Consider the following 25,710-nt stretch of genomic DNA (forward strand, 5'->3'; position numbering starts at 1 on the left):
TGGGGTCATATCATGCCCTATCATTTTCCTTGAGGTACTAGGTTAATTGAAGTCATTGTTTATCCCCTGCAAACTACATCCTCCTGTGTCTATATACCATTAAAAGAATATGTTGCAAAATTTCTGGGAAATAACTACCTTTTTCCTCTTCTTTTGCTGTGTATTAATAGAAAAGCAGTTTGTGTTTGCTTTTCTGCTGAATTTATTAGTTTTTGTCATTAAAAACATGACTGAGTGGAAAATGGTTGACAGGAAATCAATTACTTGGATGATCAGTATTTGTCTCTATGTCTATATCTGAAAACATCTGGAAGCAGACTTTAATTATCCCCTGGATATTTGGCATCTTATGTTCTCAGTCTCTGAGATAATCTCTCTCCATTATGGTTCCTGAATGAAAGGTATTCTGTTGACAAATGGGTGCTTAGTGATGCAGGGGCATTTGTGAGACATAAAAAAATAAAGTGTTAGTGAGCTTTCAGGCTAAGAGGATTAAAACATTCATTATTTTTAAGAGGAGGAGGAAAGAGTTTATTAATGCAGAAAACTACAGAAAAATGTAATTCCAAGGTGACATCCTGAAATGGAGATGCTAGAGATACCCAAGCAACAGGACCTCAGTAATAATCATAAACCTGTAGTCTATTCATACACGTCACATTAAAACAACTTTACATATATCTTCCTTCTTAGCTGGTTCTTTGCCTCTAGACTGTTTTTACTAGAGTGCCTGCATTTCCTGCATAACATTCCCCAAAGCCCAGGAAATTTAGGGATTATTTGCTGACTTACGCCATTCTTTTAGAAAGCCCCAGTTAGGAAGCCTACACCTAACCTTTCTTCGAGAAGGCATCTTCTTCCCCCTGTTCACTGCTCTCTCCAGTCAGCAGACACCACCCCAGAGTGGCTTCTTCCCTGTTCTAAGAGCTTTCTCAAGAAATGGACAGAAATGGGAAACACACCTACAAGAACACTGACTCAACTCAGCCCTATTGGTCTTTGGCTCAAAGGACTCAAGGGTGAGTCTTGTACCATGGGAGTAAAAAGCATAGTCCTCAACAAGACATTGTCCTCCTTACATCTGGCAGATCCTATGAACGTGCACCATGAACTCCTGTGACTTCTCCTTGCTCCTCGTAAACCAGAGATGAAGTAGGGCTTATTTGGGGCTCACTCTAGAGAGGAATCTACAGAAGGAATCACACGTCCCTGTGGTCACTGGCACAGAAGGGGAGCCTGGATGCTGGAGGAGGAGCAAGAAGGACAGAAGCCCATAGCATGTGTATATTCTGTACACCTTCATAGAAGGGGGAGGGTTCTCAGGTTGGATCTCATTCCAGCTTCTTGTCTTTAACAAAGACCTGTATTGGCCTCTGAAAGTTTAGTTTGATGTCAGAAAGTTCTGGTGGCTACTGCCATGTCTCGGTCATGGTATCCATGGGTAGTCCAACCAGATTCCACAAGAACAAGGCATTTCTCAGGCTGCCTGATCTTAGCCTGTTTATACATATAGTTCTATCTTGGCCTCCTACCCAGAAGAAAGGCAAAAGGGTTCTCAGTGTCACCAAGAAAAAATGTTCGATTTTATTTAACATGACTTCAAACATCTTATTACTATCCTATAGATTTCATTAAAAGGACTAGCCCTTCAGATGTGGAATAAACAGTTTTTACTTTCACTTTCTTGTTATATTCAGATGAACCATGTTGCTTGTGGAATACTTAATTAAACCACGGAGACTTAATGGGGGAAACAAAAGTAGCATGAAGAGCTAAGTACATTCGAGTTTCATGTTACATTGACTTAGCTTCTTTCCCTGCAATAGCAGCAAAATATACACACTCAAAAAAAGAGAAAGTTTTGTTCCTGCTCCCATTTATTTTATTTTTGTCATTTGTTCCTTGTATACAATTAGTTAGCCAAGAAAATGTTAGATTTATAGTTATGCTTTGTTTTCAACAGGCACAAAAAGTATTCCCAAGGCCTAAGCCATTCTGCTTCACCTACAAATCTTGGCTGGCTCTTATCTGGGGGCATTCGTTTATTTTGAAAAATTTCCAAGAAATTAATATACCAGTAGATTTCCCTTCCTAAAAAGCCAATTTCCTAAGTATTCAATGAGATGGCTTTAGAGACTGAGAGCAACAAATTAGGAAAGTTATAATGTTCCTATCTTAACAGGAAATTCACTATTGCTATTGCTGCTGCTCTAATTATACTGTAATAGATTTTCAAAAGACTCTTCTCTGAATTAGAAAACATCCCATCTCCTCGCTGCACAGAATTCTCTTCCATTTCCCAAACCGAACCGAACGAGTAGATTTGGAAAGTAAGGGGAAGCACACGCTACCCTTTTTTTTCCAGAAAGCAACAAGCCAGATTTTTATTTCATTATCATATCTCTTGCTTTGTTTATTTTAGAAAATCTCTTTGATACTTAAATAACATTCTCATTTAATCAGTTGCCATAGAAGAGACTAGGAATATTGCTAAACATTAGAAGGGGTGTAGAGCTTTCTTTGGAATACAAATTCCCCAAGAGGTAAAAATGAAAACAGATACTCCATGACAGATATAAGCCAGTATTTCTATTTGCTTATGTTCTATACAAGCAAGAACACACAACCTAGCCAGGATATAACATCTTTGCGTTTTCAATCATAATTGATACAATCTAAAACTCAGGCATTTCAAGAGGTTAAAAAGCAACTCACAGTGAGCAGTCACACAGTGCCTCAGACCTCAGAGCCTTCCACTGGTCCACGACAGATTTTATCACCAGCAGGTCAACGGACCTACAACTGAGATTACTCATGGTTAGTGAATGCCTTGCTAGAACATCTGACAACTCAGGAAAAAAATTAAGTAAGGCTGCTACCCCTTTTTTCTTCTGTAGTTGCCTCTGCAAACAACAAACAAGAAACACACCTACAAGAACACTGCCTTATCTTAACCCTGTTAGTATTTGGCTCAAAGGACACAGAGATGAATCTTATAACACAGGAGTAATAAGCAGAGTCCTCAACAGGACAAGAATCAGGACCCAGCATTTTACAGTCTTAAATGCTCTGGACAGATACTATGCAGACCATTAATTATTGGGAGAAATAAGCACTTTTTTTTTGTTACATTCAGGTCTTACAGCCTTAATTCAGAAAAAAAAAAAAAAAAAATATATATATATATATATATACACACACATACATATATTCACATATACATAATGTACATATATAATGTGTTAATATGTTCTCTAAAATATATAATTTATTTAAAATAATAAATAATAGACCAGAATACTACAATATCCTGGAAAATATACAGAAACTCTCATCTAGCGATCTTTTGGTTACAAGTACCAGTAAACACAATTCAAATTCACTTATATAAATAACAAAATGAGGATATATTCTGGTTCATTGAGATAGAATAAATAAGTAAATAATAAACAAATAACAAAAATAGGGTTAGTTTGGGAAACTGGAAATTGTTGTATCATTTGATCTTCTATAGTTCTCACCGCACACGTGTTCTCTGTGGACTGAATTCATCCTCATGCTACTCCCCTCTTGGTACAAAAAATGGCTGCAGCACTTCAAGATTATATAGACACAGTTATGGATATAAATCTAGATACATATAGATATATCATCCAAGAGGATTTCAGATTCATGGCAGTCCCAATAAAAGTTCTGAGATCACTCAAGTAGCCCATCACTGAGTCAATCACTATTCTTTGGGGTCTAGTATGCTAAACTTCTTAAATTATTCCAGGGTTATCCTTGGAGGTGAAGGTAGAGTTAATATAAACAGAAATCACATGGAAAAACATTCAAGGATTTTTGAAGAAGGGAAAAGGCGGGAAAGATCAGTAAATATCCACCACAACAATGCTCCACAATATTCTGAAGACTGATATTTGAGCATGTGTATCCACAAAGATGCTAATTCTTGGTTATCACAAGATGTCTGACAGAGAATAAATCAAGGTTCAAAAGATACTCATTACCCAAGGGACTCAGTAGATCTTACCATTATCATTGGATTTATACTCTGCGAAAATAGTTCAGAACATTTCCACTCTGATTATGAAATGTATTTAATAGTGTATAAAGTACTCTTGCATTTGATCTTCCATTTTGTTAACCAAACGACCCTTCCAGAGGTGGACAGGCATCCCTGGTGGAAGCTTAGACAGTGGGACAGATACTGCCAGTTGCCTCTCCAATGTTCAGTCTACCCTTTTTCCTTCCAGAACCTTAATTTTGTTCAGAGATGGAATTTTCCATGCTAAAACTGCAGCTAAAAATGATGGGCAGGTGAAACAGTTTTGACTCTAGAGATGCAGACAGACAATACTAGGTCGAACTCCTGGGAATGTTCTTTCAAAGGGACTTGGCATTCACTGTTTGGTCTTCACTCCTCCTTTTCTTCATGCCTGAAATACTGATACAATTCTGGAAGAAGAGCTCTATCTTGTAGTCATGAAGTAACAAGCACAAAAACAAAATCCACAGGCTATAAAACCTAAACTGAAAGGAGACCCTACACAGGGCCAGCCTTACCTGTTCTGGGTATGTTATTTGAGGGAAAAAAAAAAACTCATTTTGATTAAGCCACTGTAGAAGGATTCTTGTTATAGCCCACTGAACATAATCCTGATACAGAAAGGTTTCTCAACCAGATAATGCCAGATCAAGGCTTAAACCCAGGTCACTTGACTCCTCGTCTAAACTGCATTGCTCTCCAAATGCAGAACCTATTTTCTGAATACTTTACATACTGGCATTTTGAATTTATACTTCAAAAAATCCAGAAAATAACTTGTTTAAATGATCTAAGCCAAGTTCAAATGCTAAGAGGGGATCCATTACTTAGGGGGCAGGGTTGTTTTTTCCTTTCTCACATGTGACACTCCAACATTTGAAAAATTTATGATGCAAGAATATCTTGGCTGCAGCAAAGGAGACCTGTCATCTCATCATCTATTCAAGGCTACTTAAGGGGGAATTAACCATCTTGCCAAACCTTGCTGCAGATGACCTTTCTTCCTTGATTTTCTCATTCACTCAACTGTTAAAAGATAGCAGAGCTCTCATAGAGGTTGGAATAACTTACCAACCCAAGGAGAAACCATACCCAAAGATCAATTCCAGAAGGATTAAGGATTTAGTTGTGAAAAACATAGAGCTTAAGCTTTGAGAGGGAAATACAAGAGAAAAATCTTCTGACCTCAAAATGGGAAAGGAGTTCTTAAGGCACAAAGGGACTAACTATATAAAGAAGTCAAAAAGACAGCCAATATCCAAGATGAGTTTGCAACATGTAAAATGAGCAAAAGACCAATATGCCGATTATATAAAGAAATGCTACAAATAAGTCATAAAAAAACAACACAATAGAAAAATAAGCCAGAGATCAGACAGGCATGTCACAGAGGAGGGAAAACAAGAATGGTTAATGGACAGATGAAAATGCAAATTAAACTTACGGTGGGTGGCATATGAATTGATTTAACCACTAGGAACAAACTAGCCTTATCTTATAAAGTTTCATGCTCACACACCCTCCACCTGAGCAAACCCCTACCTGCATTCTCTAGTGCTAAAATTTGAGTGACGGTGTCCCCTACAAGCTTCAAGTTGAAAGTTAACACCCCATGTAACAGTATTGAGGAGTTAATACTGGAAGGATTGTCATGAGGGCTTTGTCTGCATGAGTGGGATTAACACACTGATGAAAAGGGTTTCAAATTCAAGAGAGCACCTTCTTGCCCTTTTGCCATGTGAGTATACAGCATTTATTCTTCCAGAGGCTAAAGCAACTAGGCTCCATCTTGGAAGTGGAGACTGATCCCCATAGATTATGTACTTGCAAGCACCTTGATCTTGCACTTTGTAGTCTCCCAAACTATGAGAAATTTATGTTATTTATAAATTACGCAGTCTCAGGTATTTTGTTATAGCAGCACAAAAAGACTGAAACATCTAGAGAAACACATATTTTTTTTAAAGAGAGAGTGAGAGAGAGAATTTTTTTTTAATATTTATTTTTTAGTTCTCAGCGGACACAACATCTTTGTTTGTATGTGGTGCTGAGGATCGAACCTGGGCCGCACGCATGCCAGGCGAGCGCGCTACCACTTGAGCCACATCCCCAGCCCAACACTTACATATTTGTACCAGGAGACAAGAAGAAGATTAGAGCAAAAACACAAATGTCCATCAACAGAGAACAAAGAAATAAATATAATCACATTCATACAATGGAATACTAGATAAGAGGGAAAATCAAATCACAGCTACATGCAACAGCTCAGGTGAACCATAGAAATATAATGAATGGAAGAAAGAATCAGTTGACTATATACAAGTGATAACTTTCTTTTAAATAAAATCCAAGGATAGCAAAATAAACCAATATTTTGTATAGGCAGACATATTTTACAGTTCTATTATTCTATTATCACATGCATAGATTCATGTAACCACCACAACAACCTAGATACAGAAGTGTTCCATCACTGTGCTGAATGAACTCCATCTCCCTACCACTTTATAGTCACAGCCACCCTCTGGGTGCCAATTTCTTATCCCTGATAACCACTAATATATTCTCCATCTTTATAATGTTGCCATTTTATAAAATTGCAAATAAAATAAAATCATTATCCAGCATGTGGCTTTTGGATAAATTTTTAAAATTTGGCTTACAATTTTTGGTGTTTTTTTGTTTGTTTGTTTGTTTGTTTGTTTTTTGGTACAAGGGCACTCAATCACTGAGCCCTATCCCCAGCCCTATTTTGTATTTTATTTAGAGACAGAGACTCACTGAGTTGTTTAGCACCTCACCATTGCTGAGGCTGGCTTTGAACTCCTGCTTTGAACTCCTGATCATCTTGCCTCAGACTCCTGAGCTGCTGAGATTATAAGGCATGTACCACCATGCCCAGCTGACTTACAGTTTTTTAAATCCATCCAAGTTGTTACATATATGGGGTAGTTCATTACTTTTCATTGCTGAGACGTATTCCATGGAATGAAAAGTATCACATAAATATTTTTTAATTTTTAAATTTGTTTTAATTAGTTATACATGACAGTAGAATACATTTATGCACTTTAATATATCATATATAGATGAGATATAATTTCATTTTTCTGAGTGTACATGTTGCAGAATCATATTGTTCATGTAGTCACATATATACATTATAGATCATGTTTAAGAAGTCTTCAGCAGTTCATAGGTCCTCAAGATTTTTTCCTATGCTTTCTTCTAAAAGTTTTACAATTTTGTTTTATATTTAAATATATGAGATATATATATTTTGACTTTTGTTTTTGTTTGTCTTAAATTATGGATATCCAACTGCTCCAGCACCATTTGTTGCTCTTTCCTCCATTAAATTACTTATACATACTTGTCAAGAAAGCAGTTATTTCCAGATTCTTTATTCTGTTCCTTTGATCATTGTCTCTATTCCCCTGATAATTCCATAAATATAGTTTTGATTATTGTAGCTAGATAAATCTTGAAATCAGGCTTAGTGACTCCTCCCACTTCTTTTTTAAAATTGTTTCAGAACTTCTGGTTTCTTTTCCTCTTCACATAAATATTAGAATAATCTTGATCTATATATATCCAGAACTCTTGCAGGTATTTTTAATAAAAAATGCATTAAACCTAAATCTGAATATCAATTTGGGGAGACTTTACATCTTTACCAAGTTGTCTTCTGATCCATGAACATTGTATGTTTCTCCATTTACTTAAATGTTCTTTGATTTCTTTTGTTGGCATTTTGTAATTTTCATCACACCAATCCAATACATGTTTTGGTAGATATGCACATAAGCATTTCATATGTGATGACAACTGATATTGTATATTTAATATCAATGTTCATGTGTGCATTACTAGAATTTAGAAACACAGTTGAATTTTGTATGTTTATCTTGCATTCTAACAATCTAGCTGAACTTACTTATTAGTTCTAGGTGTTTTTTAATAGGTTCCATCATATTTTCTTAGTAGACCATCAAAGGAGCAGTTTTATTACTTCCTTTCTGATCGGTATAACTTTTATTTCCTCTCTTAACTTGCACTGTGTGAAACTTACATATATGTTAACTAGGAGTAGTAAGAGAGGACCTTATGCATTGTTCTGATCTTATGTAGAAAGGATTCAGTTCTTTATTATTAAGTACAATATTCACTGAAGGCATTTTGTAGATATTATTTATCAATTTAAGGATACAGTTTCCCTTCATTACTATTTTCCTGATTTTTTTACCATGAATAGTTGAATTCTGTCAAATAATTTTTGTGCATCAATTAGAATCATTGTGATTTTTTTTTCTTTTAGATTTATATAGTGGATTACATTGATTTATCTTTTCAAATATTGAACCAGCTTTTCATCCCTGGAATAAATCCTATTTGGTTGTAGTGTATAATTATTTTGAGATATTTCTGTATGCTATTTGCTAAAACTTTATCAAGGATTTTTGCATCTATATTCATGAGAGTCATTAGTCTCTAATTTTCTTCTGATGTATACTTTTTTCTAGTTTTGGAATCACAGTATTCTTAGCTTCACAGAATGAATTAGGAAAATGTTTCCTTATCTTCTCTTTTATGTAAGAGGTTGTAGAAATTGGTATTAATTTTTCCTTAAATGTTTAGTAGAATTTTCCAATTAAATCATCGGAGCCTGGAATTTTCTGTCTTGGAAGTTTCCAAATTACTAATTCATTTTCCTCAGACATTAGGCTATTAAATTATTTATTTTACATTGTGTAAGTTGTAGTTTGTGCTCTCTTGGAAATTAGTCTATTTCATATAAGTTATCAGACTTATATGTATAAAGTTGTATTCTCTTATTATTCTTTTAGTGTCTGCAGGTCTGTAATATCCCCTTTTGGATTCTAGTTATTTGTAATTTATATCTTTTTTCTTTGTTAGAAGTTTGTCAATTTTATTGACCTTTTCAAAAAAAACCCAGCTTTTTGTTTCTTTATTTTCTCTATTGTTTTTATCTTTTAAATTTAATTGATTTCTGCTCTTGCCTTTACTATGTCTTTCCTTGTACTTCTTTTGTATTTATTTTGCTCTTATTTTCTAGTTTCTTGAAAAACTAGTTTCTTATAATGGGAGCTTAGATTATTGATTTGAGACTTCTCTTTTCTAATATAAGTATTACACTCATGCTGTAGATTTCTCTCTCCTAACTGCTTTAACCAAATGTCACAAATTTTTATATTTTGTATTTTTTACTTCAATGTATTTTTTTTCTTTGAGACTTCCTCTTTGGTCCACAAATTAATTATTTAGTAGAGCTGGGGATTGAACACAAGGCTGTTCTACCACTAAGCTACATCCCTATACTTATTTATTTTTTATCTTAAGTCACGGTCTCACCAAATTGCCTAAGCTGGTCTTGAACTTGCCATTCTCCCACCTCAGCCACCCAAGTGACTGATATTACAGGTATGCATACCCACCAATAGTCAATAATTGTTGATGATAATTTAGTGTCAACTGTTGGCAATTTTCTGTTACAGAATTCTAGTTTGATTCCATCATGATCTGAGAACATATTCTGTATGATTTCAATGATCTTAAATTTGTTGAGATTTTTTTCTATAGTTTATCACAATATTTTTTTGATGACTGCTTAAAAGTAATGTCCAGTCTGTTGTTGGGTGGCGTCTATAAATGTAAATTAGGTCTCTTCATTGACAATGTTGTTGAGTTCTCTAGGCTTTGTTGTTTTCTATTGTTATATTCGAGGGGGGGTTCTTATAGACAATATACATATTTTTTTCTTAAATCCATTGTTTTATCTTTGTCTTTTCATTTATATATTGGGACCAATGTCTTCTGCCAAACTTGGAAAAATCTCTAGTACATTTTTAGCCTTGTACTCTTTCTCCTTTCCTCCCAGGAGGTTAATGATAAATGTTAGATAATTTTTATATTTCCATACATCCCCAAGGCTGTTTTCCTTTTCTCTAAAACTTTTACAAATTTTCAGCCTATTTTTTTCTGTTTTTCTGACTGGGTAATTTCTATGATCCTATTTACAGTTCACTGATTCTTTCCTCTGCTTACTTTGCTATTAGCCTATTCATTGAATTTTTCTTTTCATTTCATTTATTATATTTTTATAGAAACTAAAAATGATAATAAAGTTTAAAAGAATGCAAACATGAAACCAATACTTTTTTTTTAAAGATGCAAAAAAAAAAAAAACAATTCTTTTCTTCTCCCCAAGAAACAAATACATCGATGGGCAGGGAAGACATCCAGTGACCGTGCAGTCTGACAAGACTCATGATTGACAAGGTCCTGCTTCTATGCAACAGCTCTCTGTTAAAACATATCCTGGGGGGTTTCTCTATGGAAGGATGTCACTGCTCTGAGCATGGCTGGTTCCAGGTGACAGGACAGGTAGTTGAGGCAGGAACGAGCAGGGTTTCAGCAGGAAGCCGCAGCATGCCACAGTGCTCCTCTGGTTCTTCAAAGTCAACTCTACCCCATCTTTCTCAAGCTCTTCAGTTCTTTCAAAATCCTAACTATTTGCATGGATTTTTATATATTCTTCTCTCTCCCCTGACATCTGCTTCTCCCTGATTTCTACTCGTTTACCTGGCCTCTGGCCCGTTTCTGCTTTCATGATGACATCTGTACATGACATTTTTTCCCTGACTCAACTCTTTGACCAGGGCCACCTAGACATTAACACCACCTAGACATTCTAATGGATTCACTCTCCCCTGTGCTTGTGTTGCTCTCCAAAGCTGATGGAATAGAGATCCTTCCTTCTCCTTTGCTTCAGGGACGGAGTGGGGGAGACTGATTTGAAGGTTCCTGTCTCCTCTCTCTAGGACATGTTTCTACGAGGTCACCAGCTGTTTCTTATGTGTGCTCCTTCCAGCCTCAGCCCAGCACACAGAGGCAGGAAGAGAAATGGGTGGGAGGACAAATTAACACTGAAAAGCTTGATAAATACTAACAGCAAATACTAAAAATAACTAGACAGCAGTATTCTACTTTTAGGAATTTCATTTGTGCCTTTGTGTTGGAGAGAGGGGGAGGGAGAGAGAAGGCTGTGGAGAAGGAGCTGGAAATGTTAATGTTCTCTGGAGGTGGAGGCACTGAAGAGCTTCCCCAGGCAGACAGCAACACCCCACCCCCTCCTTGAAATAACTCTTTCTCTTTCTCAGCTCTCCCAAGCTTCCACAGCTCTGCAAATGGCTCCCTCCCTCCCCGTGCTGCAGAGGACATCCCTGCTCTTGCCGGAAGACAGGGAAGCGGTTATGAGATGGCGGGCTGAGTTTCTCAACCTCATCGTCTGCCATTTGCAGAATAGCCTGCCGCCTCTCCACCTCAGCTTCCAGAAAACAGAAGGATGGTTGAGACCAACATGTGTCACATGTGAATCTGTGAGCCCCTGGCATGCAGAGTGTGACATGGCAGAGCCATTAATCCCACATGACACAATCTGCACAGAGGAGGACAAAAAACCCAGACTAGAAATTCCACATGTCTCCCCAAAATGCCTACTACCAGGCAACCCGCTGTCCCATTTCAGGACTGGGGACATAGATAAACAACTTTGATCCTTCTATAGCCAGAATCTCCTGGTTTCATAAAACAGAGGAGAAAATCTGTTCAGTTCTGTTTCTGTTATTTTCCCCTCTCTAGTGGGCAATCTCACAGGCTATGAAGCAATATGGATTGCTAGAGCTGAAGGAAAACACAAGATGAGAGAAACACATTGTTCCCACTTGGATGAATTATAAGCACCTTTAAGCTCTTCATCATATCTGTCCTGCACAATCAGCAAAGAGGTGGTATTTGGAGCCTGAGTCTTTCCCTTCTGCTCCCCCAATTCTTTTTCCATAACATACATTCTCAAAAGCACAGGCTCATCACAAATAGAAATAAAGAGTCTTCCTTCTCTTTCCTACTCTCAAAATCACCCTCTCTTTGTCCATGTCTTCCAGCTTCCTTCATGGCTAATGAACAGGGAGCATCCTCCAAGTAAAGGTTAATTCCTCCATCTATGTCCTGAAGGTCTCCTCCAATGTCATTCACACCTCATTCCACCTCTTCCCCATCATTTCTCTTTTATCTTGAGACCACCTCTCTGGGCTTCTTCTCAAAGCCAGAAATCAGCCCAGCCTGACAAATCCTGCAAACCTGCCTTCTATTTCTTTTTTGCTGGTTGCATTTACATCATGCTTCCTATTGAAGGATCTACAGGACCTTTATTAACTTTATCTACCTTTATTAACTTTATCTACCTTTATTAACTTCTTAACTCCCTGCAACCAGCTCTCCATCTGCTTTCTGTAAGGTGCCTACTGATTTTCTAGTTGCCAAATGCAACTTTCCTACTTCATTCCCCTGAAACTCATTCTGTCCTTTGATTCTATGCCACTACAACATCCTGATCTTCCTGGGAACTGCCTGTCCATTCCCAGACTCTTCCACTCTCTCCTCTTTCTTTTGTCACATAAATGAAGGTAATCACTGCAGTCTAGGGCTGCAAGATTTAGCAAATAAAAATGTGGAATTTTCAGTTACATTTGAATTTCAGGTCAACAATAAATATAGTTCTTTTTATAAATATGTCTAAAATTTTGCATGGGACATATTTTGCATCCTTCCACTAAGACATTATTCTTTATTGATCTGAAATTGAATTTTTCTGAGCTTCCCACTTTTATCTCACAACTTACCATAGTTGTTTATTCAGAATTCATCTGTTTTTAACTTCTTCCCTTGATGTTTCATATGCCTATGGCTTCGATGGTTACTTTTTCTCTCATAATTCCTAAATCTTCATTTCTAGCGCCAATCTCTGTCTTTCCCCCCTTCTCTCCTCTCCTCCCCTTACTCCTCTTTCTCCTCCTCCTTCTTCCTTTCTTTCCCTCCACCTATCTCTCTCTCTGATTCACTTTTATGTTTTCCCAAGTGTTTTATACCACTTCTTATTCTTTATATATAAAACTGAAATTATTATTCTTGATCCCCCCCCCAACCCGGCTTCCTCTACCTGAATTTTATTTTTATTAATACCCTCTCTAGCCTCCAAACCTTAATTCATTCAGCCATTTCAAATCCAGGAACCCTCTGTCTTCGAATGGCTGAATATTTGTTGGTTTCACCCTAAACCGTGGTCTCAGATCTGTCTTTTCTTCCATTTTCATGGCTACCTCTGACATGAAGCCTTTATCATTTCTGTATGACTGCAAATCCTACCAGGCTACTGAAATTGCCTTTAACTAGTCCCTCCAAAGATTACCAATTGACACCTCAGTTAAAGCATAGTGAGGTTATGCCACTTCCTTGATCAAAGAAATTCCCTGCTAGATAACGGTTATAGTCCAAGCTCCCAAGCCAGCAATCACAGCCTCCCATGAGCTCACCTCCTCTCATCTCCCTGTGGCCTACTCTATGCACCCCAAACTCAATGAACATCAGAATATGATTCCAGGCCTTCCTATCTCCATTTTGCTCATGCTCAGACTGAGATGTAGTTTGAAGTTTGAAAATGACTCAAGCAGTTTCTGCATAAATAGATGCTCACTAAATGTTTGTCATTTGTTTGTCATTAGTGAAGTCAGTCAGTTAAAAAGTTAACATTAACAGAATGAAGTGATTAAATGCATGAATCATTTATGGATGATGCAAATGAATGCAATTTCCCCAAACCCCGTGTTTGCTTACTACTAGTTATGAACAATGTCAGTTTCACGTAAGTATCTCATGTCGGCTGGACTTCAACAGGACTCCCAGCAATGCAGAGAAACCCCAGCCACCCAATGCTGCTTCTCCAATCCCTTCCCCATATCCCAACATCTTACAGATAGAAGGTTATAACAATATGTAAAAGCCCCTGTATTCTCTGTACATAAATCTCTAAACAACTGGGACTTTTCTATTGATACCAAATATGCATTCTTACCTAAGAACTTCTGAGTGCTTTAAAAATCTAAATTGGAGGTCCACCACCCTTTATTGTAATGGATCAGATAGTAAATGCTCTCAGCTTTGCGGACCATATGTTCTCTGTTGTAATGACTCAGTTCTGCCATTATAGCACAAAAACATCCACGGATGACACAAAAACAAACCAGGGGGCCTGTGTGCCAATAAAACTTGACCTAAAACAGGTAGCCAGGATGGGGGCTACTGAGTGTGACCCCCAATCTAAATCAAGCTCCTGATGAAGTTTTACTTTGTTTCATTCCAAAGTATACTTTTCATTGCAGTCACATAACTGGAAAGAACATCAAAATTTCAGTTGGTATAGTCTTTTCTTTTCACTAGATTATGATTAAACTAAATTCAGGACCACAGAGTTGGTCAGGGAAAAGAAGGAGTGGGGGCTTGAGGACCTAAGACCTCTCTGGAACTTTCTGCCCAGCATAGTACAGGGCAACATCAGGGTGAAGTCAGACAAGTGAGCATCATACTTGCCGTGCAATAAAATTTAGGAAGGCTCAAAAGAAACCATAGCAAATCATGCAAATATTCTTAAAGTCAAATATAATGAAAAATATACAGGAAGAATGTAACATCAAAATTTTAATTAAAAACAGGATCAGTATTGCTGATCCCCCACCCCACACCCGGCGCCACTGGATTTCAACAAGGCCCTAAGTAGCACTGTAATTAACCCCATGTTGGAGAATGGTGTCCATCTATTTAATGTTGCCTTTGGATTAGATCATCCTTCTTGGCTATGTTAATGCCACTTTCAGTTATTTAGATCTTCCACACACACAGGTAGTGAAGTATGCAGAAACTCTTGTGCCATACTCTAGAGAGTCACTTCTTAAAGTGCATGTTAAAGAGAGAAGAGAAGTAACACTGCATTGCATAGCAACATTGCATTACATGCCAAGTGACAAGCAGCTCTATGCTCAGGGACTTTATACCCATCTTCTCATTTACAGACATTTGTGACTGGGGATAGTTAGACTTACAATTTTTCTACTTTACAGAAGTGTGAAAGCAATCTGCATTCAGCAGCGACCATAATTTGAATTTTGAATCTGGATCTTTTCCTGGGCTAGCCGTTCTCTCTCCCTGATGGATGGCAACCAGGAGCTGCAGCTCCCAGTCAGCCATGGTCACGAGAGGAAATAGCCCACACTCTGCAGTGCTCCATGTTGCTAAATCACATTCAGTAGGTAAGGGGTATTTAAAGAATTTCCAACTTGTGATATTTTCATCCTATGAGGTGTTTCCTGGGACATCACCCATCATAGCCCAGAAGTATCTCTAACACTCACTGTACCCTGTGGGGTCTGAGTGCATCCTTTTTTATGGACAAGGAAGCAGGTACAGACAAACTGTGGTTATAGGAAACTTTAAAAGCTGGCTGAAGATTTTTACTATATTATATTCTGTAAAGACTCTATGCCTTTGGGGCAGGGCTAAGGCACCTTTTTGCCTTCCTACCTTACACTTGCATAGCACCTCTTATCTATAAGGAGATTTCAACTGCCTCATCTCGTTAGAGCATTACAATAATCCTGGCAGGAGAAAGTCTCGTGTTCTTTGAGATGTGCTAGCACGGACTCATCAATTCCACTATGTAGATGAGGACATAGGTGTTGAGAAAGGTGAAGTCACCTAACTCATGCTCACCTGCTAATAAGTGACAAAACTGGAATTAAAAAACCCAGGTCTTCTGAGGCCTGGTGAGTTGTGCTTTTTTTCATATTCCTTCCACCCTCGTGGAGACACATCCAGCATAGGCATCTGACCTAATATATGTTCATTTAGTATTAAATGAGATAGCTTTACCCCTGAAGGGACAACATCGAACTAGATTTTCTGATGGGAAGAAAGGGGCACAAAGGGAAAGGAAGCTGAAGTACCAAGCCTGAGACAGGCCAATCAAGATCTGAGCTAGGCCAACGGGCACCAGAAGCAGAGAAGGATGGGTGGAAGGGGAAGGAACAAGAAGGCTTCCTGAGATGATGCAGCTGGGAACAGGCTCAGAAAGGCCAGGGAAATTGGACCTTTTTTACCACTTCACCTGGGGCCATGCCACTTGCTTCCAAGAGCCACCAAAATTATAATTAAAGCCAAGATTCAAAGCAATTTCTACTCAAATCCCTTGTCTTTTCTGCAGTCCATACTTCAAAAGATCAAATCTATAATTTCCAGCTTCCGTTTCCCCTTTGCTCAGGGGGCCATCATGTTTGAGTGCCCAGGCAGAGCATCACCTGATCACCAGACCCAGGATCATTCAGATGGGCGAGAAAGACCAGATCAAGATGAAGATGGGATGCAGAGGGGGAGCGGCGGGAAGCAATAGCTCATCATCTCTAATCCAGTTCTGGACAGAAAATGGCAAGCTTCACTTGGAAAAGAAATCACCTTTCACACTACCTTCCCGCACGAGGCCCCAGCCCTCGTGAGGAGCGTACCTGATATCATATCTCTAATAATGAGATGCACAATAGCACTTTCAAGCATTTAAAATACTTGAATGTGCAAAGTTTCACAGTTGGTCACAAGTTCATAATAGCTCACTGGGGAGATGCCATGCCAGGCTGGGATTCCACAGGACAGCATGGCTCCCCCATTCTTCAAAACAGAGCAGCTCAAAAAAAACTCCTTTGGCAATTTTAGCGACACAATAATAGAAAACACCCCAGGCAGAGCGTGAGAGACCAATCTTGTAAACAGCAGGATGGCAAGGTGTAAACAAGAATGGAAGGAAAACAGCCAGCCTTTTAAAAACATTGCTTTTGACAAGGGAATGGGAATAAATTCAGCCCCAAATATCATGGAACAAAAGCTCAGAGAAGTGTTAAATCACACACCAGGTGGCTGCAGGAATTTGCAATGATCCATTACAATCTGCCAACTTGTCTTTTGGCATCAAGCTTGATTTTATAGATTCCTCTTCCAGTTTTATATGCTTGGGGCTTGGGGGGATTGTTTCGTTGTTTGTTTCTCCTTTCATGCACCACAACCATCATTTTCAAGGTTGTTGCAACTTTCCTAGGTCCTATATTTCTTCCGCTGCTAACCTCCCAGTGTTGTTTTGGAGGGCCACAGACCACATTGCCATCTCCCCTTTAACTGAATCATGTTCTTGTAAATAGAGAAAATGTGTGTACAACATACTTGTGCAGAGTTCTAGTAAATACTTCATATGATCACTTGTGTTGTTAGATTTGGTGCAATACCACTCCAGCATCTTCTATCTTTTCAAACCCTCTACCTACCAATAATTAAGCACTGAGCTCCATCTCAACAGGGGACTGGGGATAATAGGATAGTCCAGACAGACTCTGGCTGTGAGGACCACGAGTCAGTGGAGAAGAGAGACTCAGAAACACAAATAGTTACCATAGGGGAGAAAATCACCTTTACCTGTCAGTCATAGAGTGACAGCATATATGTGTTTGTTAAACAAAATTTATGGAAGGCCATTATTTAGCTCCTGCACTAAGCCCCGACCAACCAGACAAGATCAGAATGGAGACACACGTGGTAAGTGGCATGGAATCACACTGAACTCTGAAATGGGCCAGTTAAAAAAGAGAGAGAGAGAGAGAGAGAGAGAGAGAGAGAGAGAGAGAGAGAGAGAGATTCACAGCAACTAATCTAAAGGGGATCATTTTACTGAGTCTTAAGCCTGCATGATAAGGACATTCCCTCACTCTATAAGGACAGTAGCTTTAAAAAAACTGAGTGACCTTTTGTTTATTATTTCTGCCTTCTTATGCTTTTTCTTCCCCTCTTTGCCTATAAAGCCAACCCCTTTTACTCAGCATACTGGAAACCCATTCTGTATTATGGAATGAGATATGGGCTGATTCTAGAATCTTGAATAAAAGTCAGTTAGACCTTTAAGCTCAATTTGCTATAATTTTGTCTTTGGCAGATTTCACTCATACTTTTTACTTACTCCCCCAGCAGGCTGTTTCCAAGAACGGATCAGGGAATGAGGGAGGCTCCTGTGACCAAGCACAGGTATGGGCCAGCACTCAGCGCATCTTCCTATGAGGCCAAGAGCTGCTACTCTGAGAAGTTCTCACCCATCTCCATCATCGCCTTGTTCAACAGACCTGTTCTCAGACTTCCAAAGTGCCTTGCTTAGACTTAAATTAGCTGATGGCACCATGTCATCCACACCTACTGTGTATGGAGCACACCAGAAATTCATGGATCTTTACAACATCCTCAGAATAGGTTTTGTTGCCCTATTGAAGAAAATGAACCTCCACAAAATTTTCAGGAAGTTGCCCAAGGACATACGATTGGTGAGTAGAAAAGCTGAGATTGGAATCCAGGATCACGGGATGAGAAAGGCTCTTAGTCATCCTTCATCACATATACAGTCTCATTTTCCTGCTAGCACATTTGCTCCATAAGGACAGAGATCAATGTGCTCATTTTTTTTTTAATTTTTTATTGTTGGCTGTTCAAAACATTACATAGTTCTTGATATATCATATTTCACAATTTGATTCAAGTGGGTTATGAGCTCCCATTTTTACCCCATATACAGATTGCAGAATCACATCAGTTACACATCCATTGATTTACATATTGCCATACTAGTGTCTGTTGGCAATGTGCTCATTTTTCAAGGAGCTCCCAAGCCTGGCTGCCCTAGCAGCAAGGAAAGTAGGCATCTACCCAAGAGATGCCATTCCTGGGAGACCAAATGGGTTCAAGTATCCCCATTATTCACCAAGCCAGCAATTTCACAATTGGAGGCACATTTCTTTGGCCTTAAAGTCTTTCTAGTCCTCAAGTTCTTTTAGAACCTGGTTGGCCTAGGAGGGTTATGTTCAGCTAAAACCTCAGTGAAGGAAAGACCCAGAATAAGAAGTAAGAAAGACACCTAGGGAGGAGCCTGGGATCTCCAAGATGGGCAAAGGGAACTTGAAAGGAAGGTGGGGATGTTCTGAAGACAAATGTGGATGTTTTGCTTGGTTGAGCCCAACTCTCTGTCCATGAACACAGGGAAAGTATATATTTTACTCAAGTTGAAAAAACACATGTTTTAGCCAGGTATGGTGGCGCATTCCTGTGATTCCAGCAGTTTGGGAGGCTGAGGCAGGAGGATCACGAGTACAAAGCCAGCCTCAGTAACTTAGCACAGCCCTGAGAAACTCAGTGAAACACTGTCCCTAAATAAAATATTTCAAAAGGGCTGGGGATGTGGCTCAGTGGTTAAGCACCCCTGGGTTCAATCCCTGGTACAAAAACAAAAACAAAACACTGTTTTGATCAGGTTCCAAGGAGGAACAGAGAATAAAGACAGAGGAACAGAGGATAATGGCAGGTGAACATTAAGTGCTACAGACTTAGTATCATGAAGATGTAAAAGACAAGAAGGCAGAAGCCTTTCCTCAAAGAGCTTATAGTGCCTGGACAGAAAAAGAACCAATAGTAAATAATTCAAGACAGGGAACGCACAGGAATAGAACACAGGTGTAATATAAAACTCAGGGTAAGGAGAAGTTAGAGGGGGAAGAGGTAGTATCAGCATCACTGGGGTCACAGAGCCCCCAGAAAGATAAAGAGAAATTACAAGTGCCCAGTGCTGGTCTTGGGCCAAGACCTGCCTAAATTGTCACAGCCAGTTACTACTTGGATGCTCTTAAACAAGGAACTCCACTGGATTTAATCACCATGATACAAAATGACATCAGGATGGTCTAGAAACAAAATCTGAAGACAGATGCAATAGAGCGACTGTTTATAAAAAAAAACATTACTCCAAAATAGACCCAGATCTTTGAACAGAAAAAAATCGAATGGTTGCTTTACTCAGAAAATAACCCAATCCAGAATTTCTGTAATAAGTGAAAGTGCCAGATTTATAAATGAAGGTTCATGGCAAAAAAAAAAAAAAAATCTGACAAAATATTAAAAAGCCTACACCCTGGGGAAGCTTGATGAAAACCATGGGGTAGAAGTCTAATGAACCATAGGCTGAAAACCTTGAGAAGACCTTCCATGGGATTTGGCTCTGATAAAGAATCACCTCATTCTGTGACCTGCCATTCTAAGACAAATGCACTTCTTCTGGGCTTTCACTTAGGGCTCTTTTCTCGTGCAAGAAAGGTTACTTCTATTTACCTTATTTTGTACTTTTTTTTTAAAAAGACCCTTTTATTTAATTTTTACAAAGAAAACAACCCCAAGGAGGCAAGGAAGGAAGGAAGCCAGGAAGGCTTGACCTTTCTGTGCTGAATGAGCTATTTCACCCAGAGCTACAGGTGAGTGTGTTCTCACTGTCCTGAATAACAACCCTTTGTACTCCTTGGCATGAGAGGACCCAATAGCCACCGCCAATGGCTCCTTGTGATTAAGTAGAAAAGGAAAAATACAGGTAGGAAGAGGCTGGAAAGGAAAGAAGGGAGAGAAGAAACCACAAGAAACCTTTCCTTCTGCAAGTTTCTTAATTGAGTTATTGCAATATATTTTTTTGTCTTCATTTCCACTTGGCAGCTAATGGGCTGTGTTTCCACGAGTTACAGGCTTCCTTCAAGGTGGCTGCATATCAGACATAAGTAGCGAAGGTCTCTGGTTCAGTCCACTAATGGGTTTGTAGTGACCTCTGTGGCCACTCACAGACACAGCCATCACATGACAAGCCCTCTGTCAGACACAGCTAGCAAAGGTGGCTTGTGCTTTATTGGGAGCAGGTTCTGAAGTCTAAATACACATTAGGATTTCTGAGACTATTTGGTTTGATAAGGAGTGATCAGAATTATTTTTAAAATGAGATCCCAAAAATCTGGCTGTTGATTATAATTCTGTAACTAAAGGGCAATACAAGTATTTCTGAATTTAATATTTTATAAGAACTCCAAACATATCAAAAGAAATAGTGAAAATGAATATTTAATACATTTAAAGCATACAAATTTATAAGTATCATGTAAAATGTAAAAAAATATAACCTGAATAGAATCCTTCTACTAATAGTTATTAACAGGCAGAATTACAAAAGAGAAGCATTAAAAAAAAATCCTTATCTGACCACTTATGGTTGTTCAAACTCTTCAACCTTTCTCTCTGCCTGTGCTCTGGTCTCAGCATCCTATAACTCTGCAGCTGATTAACCATTTCTTAGTCTCTCTCTCTCTCTCTCTCTCTCTCTCTCTCTCTCTCTCTCTCTCTCTCTCTCACGTACACACACACAATGATGTGTATATGTCATTGTGTGAAGTGTAATTTGTATGTTACAGATATTAGAAATTAAGACTGGAATAAAACCACTTGTGTTTGTCTGGCGTATGACCACCAGGTGACTTGTGAGTATTTGGTAAAGTGCCACAGCTGAAAATAGTGTGGCCTGTGAAAGTATTATTATTAAATAAATTTTGAAACTGTGGAAAGACACAAATGAGTTGGTCTATGTTGATGGCATGGCTTGCTCATGACAAAAGTTGTGGTCAACAAATTAAACAGAGAAATTAGCATCAGTAACAAATTGCTGTCTGTCAATATTATCAACGCACTCTTGCAATTTTAGCTCTTTCAGAGTCACACTATACCATTGGTTTATAATGAGTTTGTCATCAAATAAAACCTAGATTCTACCCCCCCCCCCAAAAAAAAAACTAGTCTTAAAAAATTAATATTCATACAGTGGAAAATGAAATCATGTTATTTGAACTTTTTGACAGTGCACTTTTAAGGTGCATAAACATTGTTGCCATGGAGTTAAGAGCATATTTATGTGCAAATTTCTTCACAAAAAAGTACTAGTCAGAAAAATGCTGGTATGTTTATGAGCTATCTCCAAATATTCTCCTCTGATTCTGTCTTCATAGAACCTTAATTCTCGTTTGATAACATTGAGGGGTAGGTACTGTTAGCAACTTTGTGGGGGCAGCGGATGGAACCTATTTATCTACCTCCAGCTATCGTCTACATGAAACCAAGAGGCTTTTCCTGTTCATCTTCATCTTTATTGGTTTGCTCATCTGTGATGGAAATCCCAATGCCCAAGCACAGCTAGCCAACACCTTCATCACACCTTTGTGGGAAGCAGAGGATGGAGTCTTCTGGCCTGTCTAAACCCTGGGATAACAGAGGGATGTTGTTTTAAGGCGCTGTGGGTGTGGTAATTTGTTATGCGGCAGTAGACAAGGAAAGCAATGTGCTTTGTCAGTTGCTTTGTTCCTCCTCCTAAGGATTACAGAAGTGTAGCAGAGTGCTTCATAAATGTGCACTCCATTATACACTTCAAAACTTCATGCAGAATGTACTCTTCTATTTGTGAATCTTGAAACACAAATGAATTTGATTCAATATTTTTCAAAATATCCAAAGAATTCTTTGAGTACTTAAAAATTAGGAAGCATACTCCAAACTAGTTTTTTGTTTGTTTTTGTGTTTCATTTTGGAGAAGAGTTGTACTTCATTAAAAATAAATAAATAAATGTTTTATTTTTGAGCCTTTATAGACTTATAGAATTATTGTAAAGCTAATTCAGAGAGTTCCTGTGTAACCCGCACCCAGTTTCCCAATAGTAACACATTAGCATGGTACACTTATCATAATTAGTGAGCCAAGATTGATATTATTAACTCACTGCCATACTTTATTCAGACCTCCTTAGTTTTAGTCTTATTTAGTCCCAGAAGCCCATACACCCACATTACACATAGTTATTGTTGGGAGTATCCGGGCCTCCAAAGACTAACTCCCCCATCCCCCAAGAAGAGCAGTCCAATGGTGAGCCCTGCTGGCTCACATGATCCTTACCCACCAATCAGATTAGCCCTGCTGGCTCACATGATCCTTACCCACCAATCAGACTAGCACTGCTGGCTCACATGATCCTTACCCACCAATCAAAAGGCACCCCATGCCAACTGTCAGACCACCCCCAGCTCTATAAATATGCAGAGCTGCCTCAATAAACGGGCATTTTCTCCTATGGCAAGCCATGATGGTTCTTTCAGTTATCCTATCTGCTTAGGCTTCTCCTGATTGTGAGAAGACTGACTTAGCAAGTCTGATTGACAAGGCTTCAAGTAAGGGGGTGTGGCCTATCAGGTCCCCTGGCTAATGGACACCAGTCTAGACAACCTAATTGGTCTCCCTAATACAATTTCAGAACTGTAAAAAGGGTCAAGTTCCTCTGGAGAGATCAGTTAAAAAAAAAAAAAATCCCAACTCAGAATTGAATTATTAAACATCGATGTCACTTTTATTATGAATAAAAACCCAAGAACTGTACAATTGTTTGGAGAGCAGCCTTTATCAGCCATCAAAATTGCCAGCATCTTGATCTTGGACTTCCCAGTCTCCAGAACTGGGAGAAATGAATTTCTTTTCTTGATATGTTACCCAGTTTGGGGTATTTTGTTATAGCAGCATGAACAGACTAAGACATCCACACTGTGGCTTGCTAATTTAAATTATGACTTCTGGGAGGCAAGGGGATAAGGAAGAAAAAGCACAGGAATGAAAGTCAGGAAGTCTGGGGTCTGACCCCACCTTGGCATCTGTTAGCAGGGAATGACCTTGGAACAGTCACTCAGCATCACTGTCTATCCACAGAAAGGAAGGTATAATCACTCCAAATGAAATTTCTTTGGTTCATTGAGGTAAACCACTCCCAGAATAGAACCTGATATCTGGTAGGTATTGAATAAATATTTGTTGACTAAATGAATAGATGAGCAAATCAACACCAGTTTTAACATCAATCAATTTCAAGTTGTCTTAACTTCTCCTTTAAAGTCTCTATTGAAAAGTTTATGATTTATGAACAGACAAGTAAATGCATCTGATCAAATTTGCTTTTCCTGTAGCCTCAGGTGAATCCTTGTAATAGGATTATGCTTAAAATACTTTATACACTTTGATTTGCATACACAAATTTCAAGTTTTATGCACTCTTGAAAATATGAAAGTCAGAACATTTGGCTAAAAAAACAGCTTTGCAAAGTTTTAAATATCATATGAAAATATTGTCTAGTTACTAACACCACTTAACTACTCTTTCTAACCTCCTGTCATTTAGCCAACTGTCCATTCATCTCATGGTGAATGGAATAGTTTCTAGTCTGTCATTATTGCTTTCTAACTTTCACCCAAACCATGGCATTTTCATCAAGCGGTATATTTTGACAAGTGCTTATAACTAGAGTCAATAGCTCTTTACATTTAGTCTTCATTTTACTTAATAAGTTCAGCAATTTGTACTTCACAATCCAATCCTAACTTTCCTCATGAAGTAAAAAAAGACTTAATATTTGTTCATCTGGAAAAAAAATGTACCATGCTCCAAAACACAATTAAACTGGAAACAGATGATATTCATCCTCTCAGAAGCATTTAGCATCAGCTAAATATACTCACAACACAGCTGACCATTATAAACACAGCTACCATTGGAATCAGAGCTGAGCCAAGGGCAGCCCCTTCGCTGGTCTGTGGTGGGAAGCCATGCATCCTGCTATGGTGGAGGCCACATCTGAACATCAGACAATCAACATGCTTAATTTGCACAATAAAATATTTTAAAAGTGTTCCATTGTCTTGTTTTCTACTTTAGACTGAGTCCTTCAAAGATTACTCTAGTTCTCTTCACTTCAGTAAACATGGACATTAAATATGAAAGTTGAAGATTTAATAGGATTCTAGCTTCCCTTTTAAAATCATTGCTGGGATGGGGAGTATAGCTCAGTAGTATAGCACATCCTTAGCATATGCAAGGTCCTGTGTTCAATTCTCAGCACCAAACAAAACAAAACAACTTGCTATTGCCACTGCTACTCGTGGCACAACCACTCCTGATGTTGCTTCACATGCTGAGACTGATTCTGATGTCATCAATTCTATGACTTAAGTTATGAGAGGTGGATTTTTTTTTCATTTAAATCTCAGAGATAGTCTTATATTCAGAAAGCACATACAACAAAATTTTTTAAAAAAATAAGAATATAAAGAAACCAACCTGATTCTAAGGAAGAGAGATTCATTAAAAATGAATGTCTCATTTAGTACCAGTCAATCAAAAATGTTACCGAGTACCTATGAGGGCAGAGCCCACAGACACCTTTCCTGTCTGTCCAGGCCAACTGCAAGTTTCCACTTGGGAGAATGGCCAGTTAGCTCACCTGCAGAAAAGAACAATCCCCCACTAACCATACTATAAGAATATTGTTATACCTATTATTCCATTATTTACCTATTCATTCAACAAACATTTATTCAGCATCCATCATGAAACAGGTGCAAGGGCACCTTAACATTCTCACTCCAAGAGAAAGGAAGCCAGATAGTCATCATGGCAGACAAATAAACAAAGTAATCAAAATGGGATCAGTTGAAATATGGAGAGATGTGAATAACCAAGCTGGGCAATATTCTTCCCTGCATTATTTTTTATTAGTCTTTGATTATTAGCACCTTTGCCATTTGATGGCATATATATTTTTTTTTCCTGTGGGTACCTTCACATTAGAAAGTAAGTCCTTGAGGGCATAAGATTTCTTTGGTTCATTGAAGTAAACCAGTCCCCAGAATAGAACCTGATATCTGGTAGGTGTTGAATAAATATTTGTTGACGAAATGAATGGATGAGCAAATCAACGTTGTAGAAGTCATTGGAAAGAAGGAACAATTATCTGGAAAGGCAGGAGAATACGCTGCTGGGTTGTGATAGAGGCAATTAGATTTT

The 25,710-nt window shown here is 38.3% G+C and overlaps 1 protein-coding gene across 3 annotated transcripts in view; it reads right to left on the reverse strand.

Moving 5' to 3' along the window:
- Ncald (neurocalcin delta) overlaps positions 1 to 25,710 on the reverse strand; it is a 400,078-nt gene that overhangs the window by 170,755 nt on the left and 203,613 nt on the right. For 2 of the 3 annotated variants that reach the window (XM_058585646.1, XM_046464771.2), the window contains exon 3: positions 2,716 to 2,802. The exons of the other annotated variant lie outside the window; for it this stretch is intronic. The gene's annotated coding sequence lies outside the window, so the exon portion shown is untranslated. The remainder of the gene's footprint in view (positions 1 to 2,715; positions 2,803 to 25,710) is intronic. 3 annotated transcript variants of the gene reach the window in all.

This window comes from Marmota monax, unplaced genomic scaffold (assembly GCF_021218885.2).
Source record: "Marmota monax isolate L192 unplaced genomic scaffold, Marmota_monax_Labrador192_F-V1.1 WCK01_AAM20220418_F8-fsc00003, whole genome shotgun sequence".
Taxonomy (NCBI): domain Eukaryota; kingdom Metazoa; phylum Chordata; class Mammalia; order Rodentia; family Sciuridae; genus Marmota; species Marmota monax.